The sequence below is a fragment of the Pristis pectinata genome, chromosome 4 (assembly GCF_009764475.1).
Source record: "Pristis pectinata isolate sPriPec2 chromosome 4, sPriPec2.1.pri, whole genome shotgun sequence".
NCBI classification, from domain to species: domain Eukaryota; kingdom Metazoa; phylum Chordata; class Chondrichthyes; order Rhinopristiformes; family Pristidae; genus Pristis; species Pristis pectinata.
In genome coordinates, this window is record NC_067408.1 from 107,990,199 (window position 1) to 108,007,779 (window position 17,581).

The following is a 17,581-nucleotide window of genomic DNA, read 5'->3' on the forward strand; positions in this document are numbered from 1 at the left end:
GGCCACCTTAATTTGTAATAATCAAAATTGCCAAGTATTCTTCTTTACTTAACTGAATCATTCATGGACTTAAAAGATTTACATTTAGAACAAAGAAGATTCCAGCTTAGAGCTCAACTACCAACCCTTCCAGATTGTCATGGGTTGTGGCATTTTGTGCCCACAAAGAGAATACAGAAAATTTGGGACAAGTCGCCGTTGTTGATGGCAGGGATGTTCCGAATTGGAAAGGGACAGGCACGGTAGTGTAGTGGTTAGCATAACGCTATTACAGTGCCAGTGACCAGGGTTCGATTCCCGCCGCTGTCAGTAAGGACTTTGTATGTTCTCCCCATGTGTACATGGGTTTCCTCCCACATTCCAAAGATGTACGGGTTAGGAAGTTGTGGGCATGCTACGTTGGCACCAGAAGCATGGCGACACTTGCAGGCTGCACCCAGAACACTCTACACAAAAGATGCATTTCACTGTGTGTTTCAATGTATGTGTGACTAATAAAGATATTTTATCTTATGGGCATATTGACTTAGGGAGTGGAAAATAGTCTGTTTATACTCCTGTGGGGTGTGTGTGTGTGTGTGTGTGTGTGTGTGCCATAAACTTCAACTCGTGACTTTTTTTTTCTTTTAAACTTGCATTTTCATCTTTCCCTGCAAATTGTGTAGTTTGTTGACCTACATCAAAACTGGTATGGCATTGGAAGGCACCCATTTGCTTAATGAACTATATTCCATATCAACTCCAAGCCTTGAGGAATAAAAAAATTTCCTCAGAAAATTTAAATTTCAAATAGACAAAATTTGAAGGCTAGTTTGGAAATTTGTTGTATTGGGAAGTGGAGGGAATGCTTTGGGAACTGAAAACTTGAGTACCCATGATCTAGATGAAATTTGTTTCTTTATGAAATATTCAGTTGGTTCTTAATTTCTTGCATAAATTTTGAACTTAATGTTGTCTGTTGAATTCACTTCATATAAAAATGATGGGTTAAGATTAACTAGCGATAAATTTCTTGTGCATGAGAAAGCATTCATTCATTGATTTAGATATCTTCTTTAGTTGTTGTTTTCTTCTAGGTATTTTGTTTTAGCTAATGGGCTGTTTCCGCACATCTGGTATAAAATAGGTTGCAAGGATAACTGTCTTATTCTTTGTCTATTATCCCATTACCCACCTTTCAATTCTTGTACAATAATAACAGCGTGGCTGGGATCACAACCTTCTGTGGAGCAAGTACTTCCAGTATACAAAAACATTTGTCTTCAAGTAAAATGAAAACTCTTAGGAAGGACATTTTATTAAATTTTGTGCTGCTGACTAATGGAGACTCCTTTTTTTGTTAGGGTAAGATTAAACCATCAGGACCAATTTTAAAATAATTGCATTATTTGAAATCTTCAGATAACACAATGATCACTTGCTAAAGTGCTATGAATTGTGACCTGTGGCAAGTTTTACTTTCAAAGTTATTCTTGAATACATGCAGTTAATTGCCTTCAATAAGTCTCAAAGTGATAAAATTGATATGTTGAATACAATTTCCTGGGTGTTCAGTTTTAGTATAAGGCTCACCTCAAAGGTGCTTTCAGGGAAAGTAGAATTTGCTAAATTATTTTGTTAATTTTGGTCTATTCTAGTTTGCCGTCCACAGCTGCTGCTGTAGAATGGGCTGTTCCACAATCATCCAGATTGAAATACAGGCAGCTCTTCAACAGCCATGATAAAACAATGAGTGGGCACTTAACAGGTAAGGTATTGGTGAATAGGTCATAATTGATTCTTTCAATTTTGTTAATTCATTAGGTTGTGCATGGATTTGATTGCATGTTGCACAGAATCACTAAAAATTCATTTTCTTTTGTGTGCTATGTTTACACTTGACAAGTATTTTTACTAGGAATAGAAAAATTGCAGCAAAATTTATCATGACTTGCTTATCTTATTCCAGCTCCTTTTCACACCTGCAGTTTTGTCTGGGTGCTTAAATTCATTACACTTTATTTGATTTGAAACCGATATTACTAAACTTCATAATTTAAAAGCAAGTTTGTTCTAAAAGTTAAGTGGATTTTGCCTACTTGAATTTGTGTAACAAATTGTATTGGGGATATTTATTTATTTTCATTTTTTCTTCCCTTTGCCATTTTTTTCCTTAAACCTTGTTCTGCAATTCTTGTTCTTTTTCTTTATCTTCCCTTTATCATATATTTACTTTTGGATCATGGTTAACAATGGCAGTTACAACACTATTTCCTCTAGTATTTCAATCAACTTTTCGAAATTTGTACATGGGAACGGGCTACTTGTGTCATAGCCCAACCAGGATTTAAAGACGTAGGACTGAACAAAAAGGATGGATACTACAGTAATGGAGTAAATGACAATTAATTTGCTTTTATTCATTTTGCAGGTCCACAAGCAAGAACCATTTTGATGCAATCCAGTTTACCACAGGCTCAGTTAGCATCTATATGGTAAGTATTGTTCTTATTCACTAACAAATTACTTAGGATATAGAATGTTACAGCACAGTACATGCTCTTTGGCCCATGATGTTGTGCTGACATTTTATCCTGCTCTATTATCTATTTAACCCTTGCCTCCCACATAGCTTTCCATTTCTCTATCATTCATGTGGCTATCTAAGAGTCTCCTAAATGTCCCTAATGTATCTGCCCCACAACCTCTGCCAGCAGTGCATTCCATGCACCCACCACCTTCCTCCGATCACCTTCAAAGTATGCCTCCTCATGTTAGCCATATTCGCCCTGGTTAGCCGTTTCTTTAGAAACTTAGCATAAGGGTTTAATCAATGTGTCTTACCACTTCATATCTGGAACAAAATGTTGTACAGCAGCTATTTTGCATTAAAGACTGTTCAGCTGAATGCACAGTAGTTCAGAATGGCAGAATATAGAACTGTGACCTTTTGGTGCTTGTGCATTGTGCTTACATTTTTAGCATTACTTTGGTGAGAAGGAAATGATAAAGTATGAGAGAAGAATTTCAACATTCTATCCCTAGAGTAGTTAAAAATCATGTTAAATGATTTAAGGGTTTGAGTGGGTGAAAAACACTTACTAATCAACAAAAAAACACAGTATCAGCAAAATCATGGTTAAAGTTGTATTTTGTTTTTGAACTTTTATTATGGCAACCCATTTTTTCCTACAATAATTCTTCTTCTGTAGGAACCTTTCTGATATAGATCAAGATGGAAAACTTACAGCAGAAGAATTCATTCTTGCTATGCACTTAATTGATATGGCCATGTCTGGGCAACCGTTGCCTCCTGTCCTGACTCGAGAATTGATCCCACCTACGTTCAGGTGAGTCGCCTATAAATTGCTAAATTAATACAACTTCTAGTCATGTAGTTCTTCAATATAATTAGTGGATTTCATTTGGAATATTAAAAGTGACTCCCAGTTGACAAAATACTTTTGTAAGACAGTTCATGTGATTCATTTGTGATTCAAATTTAACAAGGAAAGAAAAACATAATAAACTTTGAATGTGTGCTAACAGTAGTGCCTGTCATGAGAACCAAGCCATCATTGGGTCTACCAAGTGTGACTCCAGACTTGCCCCGTGCAAGGTGGCTTGGCAAGCCACTCTGTTGAACCTTTATTGCTCCTTTCAGATAGAGTACCACAGTGATTCATGGAGGCAACTCTTCACTTTCTCAAAGGGAATCACCTAGAACTCAAAAATGAATGAAAACCTGCAGCCTATTTTTCTTCTATTTGAGTTTTTGTTGGAATCTGAATTGAAGGCTATGCACATCCACTGCAGAGAATAGATGCAAGGGCAAAAAAAGTCTTCATTCCTTAACTAATTTAATGGAAAAGAACATACTTACTGCAATTATCCAGTGCCACACAAAGGTCATACAAGTGCATCCTTGAACTCTGATCTAGTACACTCCATTTAACAATCCAATCAAACCTCCAAGGCTGTGTCTGAACTAGTTTTTCTATAGTAAAGAAATGTGAATGTTGTTGTAATTAAATTAATACAAGTAATTTATTTGTTTTTTTTTGCCAGTTGCATAAAATAAATTGAATTTAACTTATTACTTTGAAATCACTTAGATGTTACAGTCCAACAGTTCTATTTGAATATTGCAGAAGAGCCAGATCTGGTAGTGGAAAATCTACTGGAAGCTCATTGTGTATTGATCAAAGGGTACCTGAAGAACCACAAGAGGAGGAATCTGAAAAGAAGTTGCCTGGTAAGTGCACTTAATTAGGCTGAAAAAACAAGCCATGTGTACAGGTGTGGTCACTACATTATAGAAAGGATGTGGTAGCAATGGCAAGAGTATAGTGGTTACCTGGAACAAGCTGGCCGAGGTGGGAGAGACCGATAGAATTACAACGTCTCAAAGGCATTTAGACTGATACTTGGACAGGAAAGGCATAGAGGAATGTGGGCCTAATACAGGCAGAAGAGGTTAGTGTAGATTGGCCTTAGAGTTGGCATAGATAAGGTGGGCTGAGAGGGCCTGTTTTTGTGCCGTACAATTCTACAATTGTTTTCTTGAATGCGTTGAGAGGAATTTCTTTCTAGTTTGGTACTTGAAGATTTCCACCTCACCAATTTGAATAAGTGAGTTGGCTTGGAGAGCTTGAGTTATCAAGAGAGATTGGATAGACCAGGTCTGTTTTCTCTGGAACAAAGGAAACCGACAGGTGACATGGCAGAGGTGTATAATATTATGAGAGGCATAGTTAGGGTAGATGGTCAGTCCCACAGTGAGGGTGTCTAAACTAGAGGGCATAGGTTTAAGGTGGGGGGGGGGGGGGGGGGGGTGGCCGAAAGGAGATCCAAGAGGTAAGTTTTTCACACAGTAGTTGGTGTCAGGAATGAGCTGCCAGAGGAGGTAAGCAGGAACTGTAACAACATTTAAGAGTCATCTGGACTGGTACTTCAATGAGCAAGGCATAGAGGATCATGGAATTAATGTAGGCAAGTAGGGTTGGTATAGATAGGCGTGATGGTTGGTATAGATAAGGTGGGCTGAAGGGCCTGTTTTTATGCTGCATGACTCTGACTGAGTTGAGTTTTTCCTTTTTTTTTGTTCTAAAATTTGTTCCACTCATTTCCACTGGTTTGAGCTCTGCCAAGTTCTTGGGGGAGAAATTGATTTCAGCTTTGAAAGTGGGGAGGGGGGTGGGTAGAAGAATTTGAAGATGGAGAAAGACTCTGCTTTTGCACATTAGCAATCCATGTTATTTTATCCTTTTGAAAAAGGATGTGTGGGGTGGGGTAGTCACGATCATATAACACGGAGACGGGCCATTCAGCCCACCTCGCCTATGCTGACCAGTGGGCACCCATCTGTATTAATCCGATCTTCCACACTTGGCTCATAGTCTTCTATGCCAGGCAATTCAAGTGCTCGTCCAGACACTTATTTAATGCTGAGAATAATGCTGCTTCCATCACCCACTCCAACAATGCATTCGGGTAGCGATCTTCTTCATGGTGCTGTTCTGATGCACCTTACTTAATATAATTTGTGATTTTGCCTATTGGACTAGGAATAGTGGTTCAGAAATTTGATAGTAAGATGGGACGTATGTTATTTAGAAAAGAACGAAGTGGGAGCTTTGTTCAAAGATGGTGGAATTCACCCAGTGAAATGATGAATTTGATCCATGTGAAAAATTAAACATCGCATGGAATGCCCTGGCAAGGCATCGGAGTATAGATTCCTAGAACATGAAAACACTGGATTGATAAGAGTCAACTTTGTTTAAAAATAAAATTGAGTTTTGTTAGGTATAGAACACAAATGTCACCAGAAGATAAGCCTATGTGGATATAATTAGCTTTGAGAGCACTATGAGGTAGTGGACTCTCCTTAGTAGGAAAGGCATGGAAGGGTCATGGTGGAAAAATATAGAAAGCTTCAAATGAAGATTCATTGGGATTCCTTCTGTTGTAAAGAAATAAAAATAAATTAAGGAAGAAATGGCGGGTGGGGAAAATCAGGCCTTCATTTGAAAAGTGTAGATTATGAAATGAGGCAACCAGCTGAAGGGCCAACAATGATGGATCATAAGGAAGTAATTGAGATGTGGAACAAAGCAAGAGAAGCAACAAGAATTATGAGGCTGTGGAAATCATTTATAATTAATGATTGAAGTCAAAATTATTTTGGTGTTCAAGATTAGGTGAAATGTGCAGGATTTTTCTTTAGTGTGGAGAATGTTTGGGGAGATTGATTGGAGAAATGAAAAATGATCGACTAGGAGTAAATAAGAAACTAGTTTCCAACGATGGAAAGCTCTGAAAACCACAGATTGAGGGTAATTGGCGAAAGAACCAGAGGTGATGTGCAAAAACCTTTTTGTACATGTTGAGTTTTTAATGATCTAGAATATATTGCCTTAAAGGTTAGTGGAAGATGATAAAATAGATTTATTGATAGCTAAAGGGGAAAATATGAAGTGCGAAGGAGAAAGGACAAGCGAGTGGGATGAACTGGATAACTCTTTCAAAGACCTGGCATGATGCACCAGATGGCTGTGCTCTGTGCTGTATGATATACATGTGCTGGTTGGTCTCTCTGGAAAAATTCCCTAAAGCACAAAGGAACATGAAACTTAACTTCCTGGACAGGAAATGGTCAGCTTTCTTTTGTTCCCCATCATCATCTAGATTGTACTTTCTATTCTGTCTTCAAATTTCAATCTAACTGGGTAATGCCTTAGCAAGTCTGATCAATAAAAATGTCAGATTTGAGATTTGGTTACCTCCTCAGATTTGTAATCTTGGCAGCAAGAACTTGGACCAAAAAAAACTTTGAAAGGAACTTAAAATGAAACTCTTAATGAGATTTGGCTTGTTTTATTTTTGAAACAACTCTGCTATAGTGACTGAGAAAGGCTTGATGCCATTGGCTGTAATACATTTCTGTTTCTCTTGCTGCTTGTAAGACACCTCCTTAGCTTGGTATGTTGCAATTGCAAAGCAAATAATTTTGTGAGGTGGTAGTAATACTTTCGCCTCCATCCTATCCAAAATGGTTATACAACTGAGTGATGAAATTCTTTTTCAAGCCCATAGCAAGTGATTACTAAATAACTGACTTATAAAAAAATATTGCCAGGAAGTTTACAGCTGTGATAATTAATAGTATGATTTGTAATGAGTTTCAACGAAGGGATTAAAGGAAGGTAGATAATTTGTGTGTCAAATAAAATGACTTTCAGATGATGGGTGATTCAGGTTGTAACTATTATTATCAAAATAATTTCAATATTGTATGCAGTCACAGGTTTTCCTTGTATGTTAAACTGTCCCTCAACTTCATCTGCTTTGCAGTGACATTTGAGGACAAGAAACGTGAGAATTTTGAACGCGGGAACCTTGAACTTGAAAAACGACGTCAGATTCTTCTGGAGCAACAGCGAAAAGAACAGGAGCGATTTGCCCAGTTGGAACGAGCAGAGCAAGAACGGAAGGAGCGGGAGCGTCAAGAGCAAGAAAGGAAAAGACAGATGGAGTTAGAAAAGCAGCTGGAGAAACAACGGGAGTTTGAACGACAAAGGGAAGACGAGAGAAGAAAGGAAATAGAAAGACGAGAGGTATACTTGTTTGAGTAGTGGCAGTTGGTAATCTACCTTAATTTACAAATTGCATATTTTAAATATATAACTGCAGCACTAGAAATATTTCAGTTTTACCTTAAAATCTGTAATTATAGCCTGCTGCACTTCAGGCTGTATTATTATCTTGTTCACCTATCTACTGCTGCTGTGGCTAAATATTAATACTGGTGCATTGTCTTATGCTTTGCAATTGTTTGCTGTGTTTGAAACATTATCCAGCAAAACTGCTTTTTAAAAGAAATATTTTGTACATTGAAAGGAATTGTGTTATTCTGCAATGTGAAAGTTGAGTTGATTGTTATCATACTTTTATATTTGTTCGGAGTTTGCAGTGCTGTTATTATGTAATGTTTTTTTTGGTCGAAACAAGTTATTGGGGCAAAATGGCATATTCATTTTGTTATTTTCTGTGTTAATGTTTCATTGCATTTTAGGTTGTACAGAAATCCAGTACTGTATTTGGGTGCTCAGGTTGAGCTTCCATTTATATTTGTTTGACTACCTGTTTTCATTACAATACTTGCCCATGTCAGAGATTTTGGATACAAGTGAACAAGAACTTGCTGGGATCACAGTACATTGAGCAGCTGCTTGCATATCTAGTTAGGAGCACTAAGCTATATTGATTAAGACCCAAGTGGTGGAATATCAGCTACAATGTCTACTTTGCCATGTCCCATAAGTGAGACACACTAATTGGTCAGTCATCTCCAATGTGGTGCGACCTTGGTGTGTGACTGCATGAGGTTGAGCTGATCTGCAGTTTGGATCGCCACCCATAACTCTAAACAAACACTACCCGTGAAGAGAAATTATTGTGGACCTCAGGAGGGTGGTTTTTAGACTTTGTTCTTCTCAACATGCCTCCCTGGTACGAGCGGTCCAACCAATGTCAAAAGGCTCAACTTCATAATTTCAAGCAAGATAGACTGGAAGCGTGTGTTTTTCCTAAATCTCTTGAATTGTAAGTGCTAAACAATTTGATACTAATTTTCTTTTAGCTTCATTAATACATTTCAATATATAGAAGAGTGCTGCAAATTAAAAGGCAGAATCAAGTTCATTTTTCAAGGATTATTTTCCATGAGATGCTTAAAAATTATTTTGATGTCAGTGTATATTTAATACAACTTTACATTTTTTAATTTGATTTCTGTGGACTTTCTTTGGAGTAGTAATATTTGATCATATTTTTAAAAAAATTATCTTAAGTGTATAAAATACATCGGGGGAAAATAATTTGGGTTCCACCAGTCAGTGACCATTATATGCATCCAAGCATGCTTCCCTGAGGGCTAACTTTGTGTGCAGTTTTAATTCATGCTGAGATTCCTTCTTTCTTATTGCAGATAGATATATGATGATATTTGAAAACTTTATCTGCAGCTAAATAGGGCATGAGTTGTCACTGGCATATCTAAAGGGGGGAAACATCTGGGATTAAATTATAACTACATCATTTCCCATTCCATGTACACCAGAATCAGAATGGTAATTTTTTGGCTACTGGTGTAAAGTCAAATCAGGAGTAATCTATGTTCCTACTATGTTGGTGCAAAAACAGTGTGTGTAATGAAAATGTTCAAATTACGACGCTGAGTTTGAGCATTTTCGGGGGATGCTGTTCATTTCATTTTACAATGATATTATTTTGACTGTAGGCAGCAAAGCGTGAACTAGAAAGGCAGCGCCAACTGGAATGGGAGCGGAATCGTCGACAGGAACTCTTGAACCAACGAAACAAAGAACAAGAAGATATTGTTGCTTTGAAAGCAAGGAAAAAGACCTTAGAATTTGAACTTGAAGCCCTTGTGAGTTTGTATGTGAACAAAGGTATCAGTTATTTTGGAATAGATACATTGAGATATTGATGCAAGTTTATCTTTTCAGAATGATAAGAAGAATCAGTTGGAAGGCAAGCTTCAAGACATCCGGTTTCGTGTCTCTACTCAGCGGCATGAAATTGAGCATACAAATCAGACAAGGGAATTGCGAATTTCAGAAATTACACATCTACAGCAGCAATTGCAGGTCAGTTTTGAGTTCGTATGAGTTGTCATATCCTTTCCAGGATAACATCTTCAGTGTTGATGCCTTCTGGTAAACCAATTTAAATTTTTAGCTGAATAAATCTGAATCTTCATTTGTTTTATAATGTTTCTGGATCACAAGATTATACATGCATGATTAGGACATGCTATAATACCGCCACTTGTAACTACCCCTTCAAGTCGCACACAATCCTGACTCGGGAATTTGTCACTGTTTTCTTTTAGTGTTGTCATGTCCAAATCCTGGGGCTCTCTTCTCTGCAATACTGTTGGAATAGTTCCACTACAGGAAGTTGAGACCAAGGGAATAAATGTTGGCTTTGGCAGTGATGCCTCCATTCCATGAATAATTTAAAAAGTACAATCTTTCAACTCAATCTTGCCCAATCTATGACTAAAAGAAGATTGACATAAAAATACTAACTGTTTTCTTTTGACCTGTAGGAATTTCAACAGATGCTCAGCCTACTGATTCCAGAGAAACAAGCTCTCAATGATAAATTGAAGCAGGTCCAACAGAACAACCTACATAGTAAGGATTATTTTAATCTAGTATATTTTATAGCTTTCAAAAGATGTACTTGTATGTCTGAGAAAACATGATTCATGACACAATTAGAATAAAATTTTGGTGGCTTGAAGAATATTACAATTGCAGTATTCCTCAAGATAGGAAATCAGGTTATCTTTGAAGTAGACTAATTTCAACATTTGACCCTGACTTTCTATACGTTTTGTTATTTCTGTTAATGGTACATTTTAATCTGCACTCGCCAGTGCCTCTCCCTGCTCTGCTTTTAGTACCATTACTTCTGAAAAGTGTGAATAGAATTGGAAGGAGGGAACTTTTGTGATGCCTAATTAAGGAGGAATTTGAAGGTATCTATAAAAGCACAAGGTTTTGAAGTTAATAATTTCTGCAGTTTACATATGGATATTCAATACATTTGCACCACATTGTATTTTTAATGTTAACCTGGTTGTGACAGAGGCTATGCTATTTCAGCCCTCCAACGGCATGTAATGAAATTGAATCATTAAAGCTGGCCATCTGTTGCTCACATCCAGAGGAAACGATCTGAAAATGCTGGATTGCTCAAATAAAAATGACTTACTCCATGTATTGTGAAAATGAACTTGTTGTCCATGCCCAGCTGTTTTCCATCTCTCCAGTTCACTGCAGTTGATTCCCAATGGGCAACAAATGCAGCCTTGATCATGTCAAAATATGCAAGATCACAAAAACTTACCTCAAAGAAAAAGCATCTGTTATTTTCCTGATGAGTTGACTGCAACATTGCTGCTCAATACCGGAATTGAGAAGCCTAATGACTGAACCAAAAGTGGTGTACCAATTTGGCTGACTCAATGTGTTGGATCTGCCTGTCCCATAGCAGACAGCATTTGAAGAGGCAAGATCCAGAAAGCATGTAGGCCCTACATGATGTTTTTCTGGGGCCTTACCTCTTTAATACTATGGAGTGGAAAGTGTTGGATAGATTGATCAACAGGAGAGGTGATAGCTGAGAAGAAATTAGAATTGGGGAGAGATGGGTCAGCATGGACCAGGTGGGCCGAAGGGCCTGTTTCCATGATATATGATTCTAATACCCTCACTGGCTGTGGTGGAAGGCAAAGCTGGGGAAGAGCTTTGTCTCCTGGCAAGGTATTTTGACGGTTTTTAGAATGTGTCTATCCAACATTGAAAAACAACCAAAATTGATTTAAATTGGAAATAACAAGTTGATTTAAAATTATTAAGAGATTCAAATAATCATCGTTCAATCAAACATTAATTTTAAAAGTTGCCTTCTCCAATCTGTAGCTGAGACTTCCTATTGAAATGAATGGGGCCTCCAATTTTGTGTCAGATCTGACCAGGCCTAGCTTAGCTGCAGGTTTCCACGTGGGACCTCTCAGTGGCATGCTGTACCAGAGACAGCAGCAGCAGCATGTTACTCAAGTCTCAGACTTCATTTTCTTAAAACATAGAAGGCTGTCATTTTCCCCATTGGGTCTCGTTGAACTCTTGGACTAATCCCATCCATCTCATTTAACTTATTTTCCTCTAGGCTATTTTCTCACACATGCCCATTAACTCCAGTCTAATTCTCCAACCAGCCACCTGCCTACAGAAGGGTTAATTTACAGGGGACAATTAACCTGCCAACTAGCTCTTTAGGATGTGGCAAGAAACCAGGGCACTAAGGGAAACTGCACAAAGGAAGCAACAGAGATTGAGATAGGATTTGGTTGTCAGATCTGTGTATCAGGAACACTACTGCTGTGCTGCTCTTGTAGTAGGTCTATTTAATTCTGTGGCTTTCTTCACTTGAAACTGCTGAATACCAGTGGTTCCCTTTAGAATGCAGCCATGACCAGAAATTGTGCATTTGTTAGTGGAGATTGCTGTTATTCTTTATTGATAAACAGCTATCTGTTCCAATATATCAGATGGCTTCATCCATTTGTTGTGTTGTCCCGGTTTCTCTCAACTGACTTGTGAATGTTCCCATAGAAGATCAATGTGTTCACTCCAGCATGGTTTTCACCTCGTGGCTGTTCCAACTTTGTGTGGAATTGTAGTGTAGCATTGTATTGCAGGGAGCCATTCAGGTGCTGTCTGCAACTCTCTTTGTGGAACTATCTAGTTAGTCTCATTCCCCTATTCTTTTGCCAATTTTTCCTTTTTTGATTATTAATGCATTTTTCTTTTGAAAGAGATGTGCCTATTGTTTAATGTAGAACATTACAGCACAGTACAGGCCCCACGGTCAACAATGTTGTGTCAACTTTTTAACCTACTCTAAGATCAATCTAACCATTCCCTCCCACATACCCCTCCATTTTTCTACCAGCACCCCTGGCAGTGCGTTCCACGTACCCACCACTCTGTGTAAAACAAAAACTTACCTCTGATATATCCCCTGTACCTTCCTCCAGTCACGTTAAAATTATGCCCCTTATGTCAGCCATTTCTGCCCTGGGAAAAAGTCTCTGGCTGTCCACTCGATCTATGCCTCGTATCATGTACACCTTCATCAGGATACCTCTCATCCTCCTTCGCTCCAAAGAGAAAAGCCCTAGCTTGATCAGCCTATCCTCATAAGACATGCTCTCTAATCCAGGTAGCATCCTGGTAAATCTCCTCTGCACCCTTCCTAAAGCTTCCACATCCTTCCTATAGTGAGGTGACCAGAACTGAACACAATATTCTGAGTGTGGTCTAACCAGGCTTTTATAGAGCTGCAACATTACCTCACAGCTCTTGAACTCAATCCCCTAATGAAGGCCAACACACCATATGCCTTCTTAACAACCCTATCAACTTGCGTGACAACTTTGAGGGATCTATGGACTTGGACCCCAAGACCCCCCTGTTCCTCCATAAACAATTTGTCCAAGGTTTCCTCTTGGATTTCTTAAGCTGATTTTTAGTTAGCTATCAAAAAATAAATTAATCTACCAGATTGTGACAGCTAGCCAGAAGTCAGGTTGGAACATTGAAGTAAATGAGCTAGTTTTTTTTTTGTTAGTGAAGAACATGTAATATTGTGCAAATTGTCAAGTGTAGGTAAATGCAGCTACCAGTGAATCTTTTGTGACTTGACCTTTCTGGTCCAAAGCCCAAGATTGATTTTGTTGGAGTGGATTTTGAAGTATTTCAGTAAGATGGTCAAACTTGTTTGCAGTACACAATATTTTTTCATTCACTGGTGTTGAAATCTGCAATTCTTTCTCAATATTTGATAAAATGTTGTGGAGATAAGGATGCATGGGGAATTGGGGGACCGGAGATCTGCTGATGGACATCGCCAATGATGCCAGTCCCTAGTATCCATGCATGTAAAATTATTTAGCAATTAGGATACCTGAGCCAAATATAGTTTGGGTGCAAATACTTCCATCAGAGACTTTGCCCTTTTCTCCAGCTATTGTCAAGCCTTGTATTTGCATTCTTGCGTTCTTTTTGAGAAATTAATTTTAAAAATGGGGAGATACATATTTTTGACACTTAATTTATTTCCAAATGATTCTTTGCCTTTACAAATGTCTACTCGCAGAACAGTATCTTTTTTTTTAATTATTAGGAGACACTATTCTTACTGTCAAAAAGTCTTTAGAAAACAAAGAGTTGACAAGACAACGCCTTCGTGATCAACTTGATGAAGTTGAGAAGGAAACCAGGGCAAAACTTCAGGAGATAGATGTCTTCAATAATCAGTTGAAGGTAATACTGAAGCTTATTTTTCTTTCTGCATTGCAGCTGTTTATTGCACAATACTTGAGTGAGAGCAGCATGGTTCAAATGCCTCCATTTTCTATAGTCAAATTCGACACTCCTTGGTCAGATTTAACATGTGCGTTTTGGGATAAACCAGATTATGCCTAAAGAGTAACATCTCCATATGGCCGCCTTTGGTACACTGTCATATTGAATGGCTAAACTGCACTTGTTTAAGATGGTCACTTTGAGTAACATGCCCAAGACTGGACTGCTGACCATGAGTGAAACTCCATAAAGTTTAAATTTGCCTGCATGAATAAGATTGAATTTGCAGAAAGTGCCTGCGATTACTAGGTTTGTGGCATTGTGGTTAAGTTACTAGAGAGCTGATTTGGAGATATGATTTCAAATCGCACCATAGCATCTTAATTCAAGTACTTAAATCTGGAATAAAAATGTGGGCATTAATAACATGAAATTTCAATATGGTCATTAAAATATGGTTTATTAATTTTTTCTGTCATCTTTGTTTGCCCTGGCCTATATGCATCTCTGAACTAGTGTGGTCGACACCTTCTTTTGAAATGGCTTAGCAAACAATTGTGTAGAAGTAAATGGACAAATATAGCTTGGGTACAAACTGGTTGTGGTTTGCCAAGGATATCTATAGAGCATGAACAAATTTAAAAACAACTCTCTTTTTATCCTTTTGTTTAATTTGTTAAGCATTAGCACTTCAACCAGTGTGACCTTCTTCATAGTCATTGATCTGATAACTTTTATTTGCTGTATACATTGTACGTGAATATCTTTTCTTGACAGAAGAAAGAAAGACTATATTGTTGAAGTATCTAATTTGATTTCCTTACTGGCTAAGTAATTTAATTCAATTTGAACTAATCTGTTGATTGGGTTGTGTAGCTGCATCCAAATAGTATTTACAAGGTAGTAACATCTTGTTTTCTCATTCACTCTGAACTACCTTGTTTGTGTATTGCCAATATATTGTTATGAAGCTTGGGTCAGTGCAATATTGCTGACAATATGTGCATTTTACTGTGCATCTATACATTATAGTGTCTGGTTACACCAATATATGTGAATTGCTGTGTTAAATATCAGTTGTTGCTTCACATGTTAAGCTGTGTTAACATTGACATAGACCTGATTGACCAGTTTTGGTTGTCTGTATAATTTATTGAGCCATTGGACCAGCACAGAACATTTCTTAAAATCTTGGGATTTTGCTGTTTTGACATTAATCAGTACATTTTCTTTGAACACCATATGTCCATTTGAGTACATTCATTGTTGGTAAAATGTTACTGACTTGTTCCTAATTTCCTCATATGGATGAGGGAGTACATGATGGTAAAAATGGATTATGTATATGTAGAATATTTCACCCACATATTCTGTTGGTTTGTAGTTCAGTGTTAGGGGCTGAAGGCAGGTTGAACAGTGCAGCAGTATTATGGTAAAAATCAGAACGTCAGTGTTTTATCGCATATGATAATGGATTGCATTTTGGTATTGATGTTTTTATTAAAGTTGTCACTTTGGGTGTTGAATGTAAAAGACTAAACATTTTTGTGTGCAAATGTTAATTAGACTAGTCGGGATTTGTTCGCTAAATTAGACTCAACAAAATATTGTCATGGATTTTATTCAACCAGATGTGTACTGCTGTGGCTGCGAGTTCACAGTAAGCTTCCATTCATCATTTTCTTTTTATTTTGTATACTGTGAACCAGATGTGGGTGTAACTACAAAAATGCTTGTGCTAACTCTAATGATACAATGAATTGATTTGAAAATAACTCCATGGGCAACAACTAGGTTTTAAAGAAAAATTGTAATTTGAAGCTTAACTATGTACTTCAGCTATTATAGAATTTATGCTAGAGATGATTAAAAGCTGACTCTGATATAATTTTTATCTTGATTTGGAGCCTGTCTCAGCTGCTTCGGGTTCTTTTTTTGTTAAATATGCACATTTCTTTTCTTCCAGTCTGTGGCTGTGGACGATGTATTGCTGCAGTGCCTGGGCTTCCTGCTGTGCTGCGTGAACTACTTAGACTTCTTTTTAAGGTTTCTTCCCTAAATGCGCTTCTACACAGTTGTTGAAATGTATTTCTAAATGGAAGTGTTAAAAATCTTCTACATGACTCACCTACTAGGTACACAGAATTTTGCGATTTCCCATGGTCATGTCACTTGAAATAATGTCAGAAACTTTCAAAAGCTGAATTAGGATCCATAGACAAAATGTGTTATCTTTTTAAAATTTTTAACCCAAATCTTTTCAGCTCTCTGATCTATTTTTGAACATGTGTTTTATAAGTGTGTGGCTATGTCTTTCATGTTCTAAATCTATAGGCATAAATGTAAATCGTGTACATTTACAGCACAAATAACACTGCACGGTATAATTTCCTATCAGTCTTGGTTGGGAGTGGTGAGGTGGGTTCAGAATATCATGAAACTTCAACTATTTGGAGGTTTTTAAATTTACTTGAAACCAAATTTGGATTTGTCATCAAACACTATTGAAATATCAAACCTGGTTTGTGTCCTACAGAAGTTTTTCTTTCTACACTTCTAAAGTTCTTTCAGAAATAAATGTACAACAGTATCACTAAGGACATCAGTGATCTGTTTACAATTGAATTATTAGGTCATTCAAATATTTTTAAAGGCTACAACATTAATGCTTACTCTTCCATTTCTGAAATTATTGGGTTATAATTCCACAAGTATTGTCTGCTATTCTGATTTTGTGTTCCCCATAATTCATTATGTATGAGCCTAGACAAAAGGTCAAGATCATTTATATTTCTATTGTACCATTAATGATCTTGAAACTTACTAAAGCGTGTTATGGTGAGTGAAATACTTATGAAGTGAAAATGGGGAAACAGCAACCATCATGAATACAGTAAGGCATCAAGCAGCACGAGAGAATGTGTTTTGGTGGTAATTGTGGGAGAAATTTTGTCATGACCAAAAATGATGCTTGAATAGTTCTACTAGAATGTATGTTTTTGTCATGAGAGTGGGGCGGTTTCAATTTAATGACTTGTTGTAAATAGCATCACTAACAATGTATTCCCTGTACTGAACTCTCAGCATAGATTAAAGATTAGTCTTTGGAGTGAATCTTCAATCCCTCATTCTGTAAGAGGCGAGGACTTATCACTGAGCCATACCCAACAACAAAAATGTGTGTAGAAATGCTGTTGAGATGGGATGTTAACTGCTATATCATTACAATGCTTTCCCTGTTCCATTGTCCAGAAATGTTGAGGCAGCTTTTCCCATCCTCACCACCACCACACACCCCCATGAAATCAGCTAATTTTTCATAGACTAGAGACCAAGGACAGGGGACCACCTTGAATTTATGGGTCAGTTTGAGAATTTTGAGCTGGAGGAGGGTGGTGTGGAATATTGTGTAGGAATTAAATATAGAGTCAATGTCACAAATGTAAAATCCTATTTAATACTGTAATTAAAGTTTGAGAGACTTTCAAATATCTTGAATGCAGAGCTCAAAATATTTCAGTTCTAGTGATTACAACTTCCTGCGACTCCTGTTCTTTGGTTACTGATTTCTTCTTTACATTAGGCTTTAAAGTATTGTCTTGTGTATTTTTGCTTAGCTCTTCTATATTTGTTCC

The 17,581-nt window shown here is 37.4% G+C and overlaps 1 protein-coding gene across 1 annotated transcript in view; it reads left to right on the forward strand.

The window, feature by feature from the left end:
• itsn1 (intersectin 1 (SH3 domain protein)) overlaps nucleotides 1-17,581 on the forward strand; it is a 230,712-nt gene that overhangs the window by 59,050 nt on the left and 154,081 nt on the right.